Source organism: Phyllobates terribilis, unplaced genomic scaffold (assembly GCF_046119375.1).
Source record: "Phyllobates terribilis strain yellow unplaced genomic scaffold, ASM4611937v1 Scaffold_3122__1_contigs__length_89387, whole genome shotgun sequence".
NCBI lineage: Eukaryota > Metazoa > Chordata > Amphibia > Anura > Dendrobatidae > Phyllobates > Phyllobates terribilis.
In genome coordinates this window covers 68,330-76,611 of record NW_027365876.1, presented here as the reverse complement: position 1 = coordinate 76,611, position 8,282 = coordinate 68,330, and positions in this window count along the sequence as shown.

Below are 8,282 nucleotides of genomic sequence, written 5' to 3'. Positions count from 1 at the left end.
AAGTATTTTGCTACTAACATTTCAGTTTGTAGATTCTAAAAAATAAAAATTAACAAACAACATTCAATAGAATTAACACATATAAGAACTACATTTTTACATTGTGTTTGACATGTTTAAAGGAAGTTATGATTAAGGTTAATATTTTAAAGAACTTATAATTTTTTATTAAGTTTTTATTTCATCCATTGAATTATATTGCTAAATTAGAACATAAGTCAGAAAGACATGGTTAGAACGACAATTGTTATATTATTTATTTAGATATTTTCAATTGTTTTGTCCTGGAATTTCAAACAAGTATAATGTTAAGTGTTTTTATACATTAATCATATGAGATTTGAAGTACATAGTATATGTATGTTAAATTTTATTACTCTAACTTGTTTATAAGGGATTAAGTTAAGTTCTTGGAGATATTTTAATAAAAAAAATTACCTTTTCTTTTATAATATAATTGCTATGTATAAGAAATCTTCATTATTAATTAAGATACATGTATGAAAATTGAGTTATTTAAACATATGTTTATAAGTAAGTGTTATACATTGAGGCCCTTAAAAAAATTTGCCCCATGACCCCTGAAATGATAGGACCGGCACTGATCAAATCCTGGACTTTAAATAGGTCATACTTCCTCCGTCCCCTTTTCTTTTTTCTGTTTCTTTTTCACATTTGCCGATGCATGTTTTCTATCGTATATATCTCTAAATATATTCATCTAAAAAGCTAAAAAAATTGACATTCTTAAAGTATTTATTGAGACAAATCAAACAAGATCACTCATGACTATACTTTTACTTATATATGGGAAGCTATTAACAAGATTTCTTTAACTGATGAATAGTGCCGGGAAAAAAAGTGAGAAGAACTTTTGGGGATCGAGGGAATAAGATGTTTATATTGAGTTAAAGTAAGATAGGGAACCTCCTTGAAAAGAGATTTGACAAATGAGATCATATGTGAGTCAAAATTATAACTAAAAATATCTTTATAATAAAAATATATTAGATTATAATAAAACCACTCATCAATCATGGCAATTTGCTAGATTACTACACTTAAAAGAGATATGTATTTTCAGGATTCTTGGAAATGATAAAAATATCATAGACGGACAATTGGATAAATGACATCAATATTAGTTTCTATTGTAATCCAATAATCCATATTGACCTACAAAAGTCTCTGAATTTATCACTTGTGATTAAAAATAGAATCGCATAAAATTAGCAATTTTGCTTCCTTTCAATATAGCAATCTATATATTTCCGTGTCATACATTGAAGACCAAAATTGCGTGGAACCTGTTGAATTCTGGAGAACTCACGTCAGCTATGGAATTAACTAGACAAAATCTATTGATCCAAATTCTACAAGTTTTAATTGTATGTGCAACTTAAATATTCCTCCAAAAATGAGAAACTTTCTTTGGAAATCTTTATCTGATTCTCTACCTATTATAATATGCCTTAATCAATATTTCAACAAAGTTCTAAATTTTTGTACCCTTTATAAAGGACCAATTGAAACTATTTCAAACTTCTTTTCAATTGTCAATTCACTAAAATTATTATTTAAAACTAGAACAACGAACATGAATTTCTTTTGTTTCTCAAAACACAAATTGCCTATAACCAAGATTTTGAATACTTTATGTCCACTAATTCTAATATTGGAATAATATGTTTTTATGGTACGAACTATGGCGTGATAGAAATAGACAAATTTTCCAAAACCAACTCTCTAAAATATATCATATTGATTTAGCATTTATTTAGTGCCTTCTTGGCATGCTTCTATTCAATTCAAAAGTATATCAAATTTTAATGGAAATTCAAAAACAAAAAGAAGACGGAAAAATTTCTCAGACTGGAAAAAGCCTCCCGATGGATGACATAAAATAAATTTTGATGCAATGTTTTGCACTAATGATTAATCTTTTATTGGGTATATTATCCGAGATAAAACATGAAAAGTTATCCAACTAAATTATAAGAAAATCATATCTTCGTCTCCATTACAAGATGAAGGATTAATAGCATTAGAGGCAATAAGAGTAGCGACATATTTAAACCTTCAACAAATTATAATTGAAGGAGACAATTTAGTTTTAATTAATGTTATTCAAAGAATTTGGCAGGTACCATGGAGCATACAAACCATCATTAAAGACATTGAGGAGAATATGAAGAAATTTAGAGACAAGAAAAAAATACATTGCTTCCGAGAAAGCAACAACGCTGCAGATTTCTTGGCTTCAAAGACAAGAACATAAATTAATTTGGAAGACGTTCATAGGATACTAAATATTGATCGTGCACCTAATGCATGTATTCGGACTTTGTGAGAGAGATTGCGGGTTTCCCAGTGTTCTCTCCTTAGTTTTCTTTTTAGTTTTGTATGCATTATCCATAATGATAAAGCGGGATTGCCTCCTGGATAAGGAGGATTCCCAGTGTTGACCATTAATCAAAAAAAAAGTTGCAGAGACTCCTTCTCAGTTCTGGTCAATATATTCTAGGCCCAATCTTTAAATCAATGTGTGGTCTCTGCCAACGTGACCCAATTGCTCCATTCTTTTTCATCCTAGCTATGGAAAGCTTAGCCCTTACTTTATAAGCAAAAGCTCAAAATACAAATCGTAGAGTTGGTATTAAACTCACCAATCCTGGTACTTATCTTCCTTTTCTTAGTTTTGCATATGATACAATTATTTTTGCTAGCGTAAGATGCGTTATATCCATGGCCTTCTGTAACAATTTACCAACCTCTCTGGGTTGGCTATAAACTATAAAAAAAGTTTTATCCTAACTTCAGCTAACATTTCACAGTCTTAAAAAAAACGTCTCGCATTTATACTAAATATTCATGTAACGACAACTATGGAGAAATACCTAGGAATCCCCTCTTAGAGTTAAAAATAATTGTTTTGATTATGCTATTGCACAACTCAAAAACAACTATCCTCTTGGAAAGAAAATTCCTTGTCCAAACTGGTAGGACCACTCTAATTCAATCTAATATATTATAAAAAAATATCTTATGCAAAGTTTTCTTCTGTATGTGGGTGTCTCTAATCAGATTGATGACATCAAAATACAGCTTTTCTGGAATAAGGCCAATTCTACCGCCCCTCTTCTCTTGGCATGAGATAAAATTTACAAGCTGAAAACTCTTAAGCGTTTGGGCTTATACAAAGCCTCCCACCTTAGCTATTATCTTCAAATGAAGTTACTTTCAAAAATTCTCTCTTTTGCCACGACTATGTGTGCTTGTATCATTACTGAGAAATATATAGGCCATTCAAATCTCTCCTCATATAAAAAGGAGAAGCAACTGTCCGGGAAATTCTCTCGATTGTTACACTTACGCGATATGTTTAGGACGGGTATGATGTGGATCATGGGTAATGGGCTTTCTATTAACTTTGGACTGATAATTGGATTCCCAATACAAATATCCTCCCTTTGATAAAGCAAAACTTTTGTTTGGTCGTTTTATAGGCAAACAAAGCACGTTTATGTAAAGTTTGCGAGACAGATAATCTCATCAATTATGAAACCTTACTAACCTAAAACATATAAGAAGGAATATAGGGAAAGTAAGGGTTAAACAACAAGAGCTTATCAACTTTCGGTAGTGATTTCTATTAAATAAATCAATTAGCAACAAAGGTTTTTTTTATGATTCTAGTCTAGAAAAGTAGTAAAAATGTGTAATCAATATATGGGAAATGTCTAGTATAGTTGCGTTTCAGTATTCAGTGGTAATATTGGTCATAGAAATTCCAATATTAAACTTATATGCAAGTTGTTCCTATTCTTATACGAAATTAACTAGCACCTCAAACAGAGCATACTAATCCTATCCTAATTAGTTAACCACGACAAACACCTATGATTTAAACTAAAGGAGGCATTTATGTGAATAACACCAGGATATAGAAATAGCAAAGCGGCTATCCTATAATGCAATTATCTACATATAAATTCTAGTTCAAACAGATACTAAAATCATATGCTTGCTTCAAAGGAATAGAATGTAACTAACAGAACAATCTATCCTAGCGTTATGAAATATCTAATTCAATCCTAGGTGATCAATCTAGAAATCAACTAATAATTCAATCAACAATTCAACACAAGAGAAAAACATACAACTTCTGCACAAGAATAATCTAGAAAAACTCACAACATGCACCAACTGAAGTCTGAATACCTTAACTAACTTTACTAAGATAATAAAATTTAGTTACTCATACCATAGATTAATAGAGAAAAATCTTGATAAGAAAGTTATGAATTCCAACAAAAAGTCTACAAAATTGCTTGAACGATGAAAAATAACGAAAGAGGGATGATATATGATAAAAACCTAGAGATGGTGATAAAAGGCTAATAAAAAAACCACTCAACAAAACCCTAGATTTTATCTTTCCTAATTATAATATTTAAATAATAAAAACAAATCTAGAAACTAACAACTCAAACAAACTAAAGTCTAAAAAAAGACTGAAATATAGGAAAATTCATGTCTTGAAATACAACGATCGGCGGGCACTGCATGGTCATTGGGGATTTGCCGGTTGTGCGTGAAAAATTCCTGGAACTCTATTGGGGGTGTTGAAAGTGCATAGGAAGGTGACGCCAGTAGATCAGTCTTGCAACTCCTTCAGCTCTTTCTTGATCTTCAACATACGCGTCTTCGTATCCCTTTTTCTCCTCTCTCCAAAACCTCCAATAAGCATCATAATAAGTTATATATGATCGTAAGGTGATATACACCGAATACACAATAATGCAGCTCAATATAGCACTAAATATATGCTAAAACTATGTTACTATACCTGTCATATACATGTACATCAAACTCCCCCACACAGGAACTTTACTCATCTTGAGTGGAATCAATCTACCACTCATCTCACAATAATGCTCGTGTAGAATCTAAAGTACAAAGTCACTCAGATAGAATCAACAAACCATAAACTCATTTCACATACCAACCCAACCTATACAATTGAATCTCTAATCTCTCAACATGAAATATCTCAACTCATGAAATATAATCACAACTCAGATGTCATCATCACAACTCATGTAACCATAATAACTATTCCTAAAAATCATCCTAAAATCTCCTCTATAAATAAAATCTAAAATCTAAACTCCAACTCCAAACAACTTGACGGGCACTATCGTAGGCAATCCGATCAAAGTAATCCTTAGCTTACTCTCTACGGGTGTAGAGTGGCAAGTAAGAGTCGATCCCACAGGGAGTTTGCGAATCCGGTCTTGTCGTTGAAAAGCAATTAACTTTATTAACAAATAAAGGGAAAGAGGGGGGATATTGATTGATTGATTAAGAAAACTTATAAAAGCAAGCACTTTGTTCTCCTAGGCATCATCCTACGAAGTTATGGGTTAGGTCATCGATTTCCTATTACAAATTGAGTTCTATCTCTATATTATATTCTATTTTTGTCCTAATCCATGTACTAAGGTTGCTAAATAGGTCAACTAGTCCTAATAGCGTCTTACCTACTAATCTAGCCATGAAACTATCAAGACTAAATCCTAGGAAGTATTCAGTTCATGAATAAATAGGAAAGTGTATTGCCCTTGGATCCTACACCTCATTAATCTCCCTATCCTACAAGTCCAACTAGTCCAAGTAGAGATTTGTGCCACTAAGTAGGCAAGGTTCTCCAACTAGGATAAACCAGGCCCTGGCTATATGAAGGAAACATGTAAACCTAGGTAGCTAAGACAGATAAACATATTGCAACCAATTACTAAACAGTAAAGAGATTAAAACAACACAATAGCATATTATTAGAACCAAAGGAGGAAAACTACAAAACCCATACTTCCATAGGCCTTAGCCCGAAGAACAAAGCAAAGGAGATTACTCCTTATTCATCGTAACAAAGCTATTCTATTCTTCTCTGGAAAATGTGATGTTCTTATGAGGAGGCAAAGCTCCTCTATTTATAAGAGAGCAATATCTAAATTAAAGTATGTGGAAAGACTAGCCCGAAATTGTACGAAACCTAGGTAGAAAAGCCCATTTAATCCACAAAGAAAGACTTCTCGCGGCGCTGGTGTTAGTGAAGGCGCAGGCGCGTCTTATGCCGGCACGGCCGCACCTTCTGCAGAACCACAGGTACCGGCGCACCTTGTGGAGCGTGGTCGCACCACTGGGCAGTTACCTTGGTTAGGTCGTGCGAGCTCTGACGCGGTCGGGCCCAGGCAGTTTGCCTTCTTCCTCTTCTCTTCTCGGCCCGTGCTCGTTCTCCGCCTTTCACGCTTCTTCCTTGTGCATGTAATCCTTGTTTTAGACACTTTGCTCTACGATTGTCGGGATCACGGCCATATGCTCCATATGTGGCCTCTTTTTCCTATAGTTGATGCTAATATCCACTCCCCATGATGTAGGAAATGTTGCTGATCACAACTCCATTCCAAACTCCATGTAATGTCCTACTCCACTAGAAAAGGTTCATCAACAATAAATACAAACTCCATCACCAATTCCTAAAGAAAAATCTGCTTAACACAACCACAACAATATACATCCAACACCAGGAAAAGAAATCTAATCTTAGAGTCTACTCCATATCATCATCAAATGTGTACAAACATCTCTACAAGAATAAGTAGTCAAAAACCTCATAAATATAACATGCATGCTCAAGCAAATCCACCAAAGATATATATCATGAATGCTCAAATGAGTGATAAAAATAAATAGAAATTAATCTATACCTTATAGCTCCAAGTGAAATCCTACCAAAAAATTCTCCTATACTCCATAAATTTTTGTCTCCAATGCCAAAAAAATGTGAAAAAGAAAGAACATCCTAAAACACTCAAATTCTTTTCACTCTAATTGTTACTTAAGCGCCCTCTCGGGTTTTTACTTAACACTCTCATCAAAAGTAATCTCACCCACCTCACATCTCTCATAAATCTCATTTCTCCAAGCCTAATGCCAGGAATATTACTTACTTATTGCATGAGTGCCCTCGAAAGTTTTTCACCCATCCTAGGATTTTATATTAGCTCATGTCATTTTTACCTCTTTTATTTTCTTTATTTTTTTGAATTTTTTTAGATTATAGAGAACATAAATAGAAAAATATAATCTACTTCCCCACACTTAAAGTAAGCATTGCCCTCGACGTGAATATCAGACAAATCTTAAGAACGAGTGGGAAAATAGAGAATACCGCTACTTCTGAGGTGGTGGTGGTGGATATCCTGGGTACTAGAACCTAGAAAAAGCATCCCAGTTTTGCATATGTTGCATCATGATCCCCATATGCTCATCGTGCTGATCACAACGAGTGTTCTGCAACGCCGCAAATTCAATGTAGCGCTGGTCCTGGATCGTAGTGTACTTTGTAAAGCGTTGATCCAAGCTCTCAACTCACTCATAGGCATGCCTCGCATAATTAAAATTCTCGTCCACATGCACGTGCTCAGCAACAAGAGGCGCATAATTCCTCGCATAGGAATTTACACTTTGATCTCTCACAGAAGACGAAGAATCATCCTCTATCCTTACTGGTCGGTGGTGGGTGCCTGTAGGTAGGAGGTGGTTGGCGTTTTCATCAACAAAATCATTTTTCACCAAGATCGGATGGAAGTGGTTGCCTAAAGGTGGGAGGTGGTCATCGAAAGTATCATTTGAATCATCACTTTCTAATAGCAATCGGCGGCAGGTGCCTGTAGGTGAGCGACGGTCGCTGAACAATTCTTATTCCAATCGGCGGCGGAGCTGCTATCTAGATGGCGATCGTCGAAATCCTCGAACTCAATTTTCTCTTCTTCCTCACAGCAGCGGGCACCGAACTCATGTCGATGATCTCCGGTTTTATTTGCGGGCACTCCACAACGTGCGGCAGGCACGTGTGGTGATTTTTCTTCTCCGAAATCAGATAGGCGGGCGCGGAGGTTAGAGCCTCATTTTCCTCTTCTCTTTGCTCTTCTTTTGGCTCACCATGGGGGGACAAATTTCTCCTCATATGACCTCATCATCACTCTCAACAACCTCACGAGACACTCCCATGACACTCACATTATGTATGTCCGGGTTCTTCTTCATTTGTGATGGGAGATGACCCAAAATTTGATGCTGAATTGTCCCACATCCTCATTTAGTTGACCCAACTGTTTTTCAGAGTTGCTTACGATCTCTTGTAGTTTCACATTGCAATAGTCACTTGCTTTTAACCTCCTTTTAAGTCATTGTTTCTCGCAGCCAATGTCCTTATA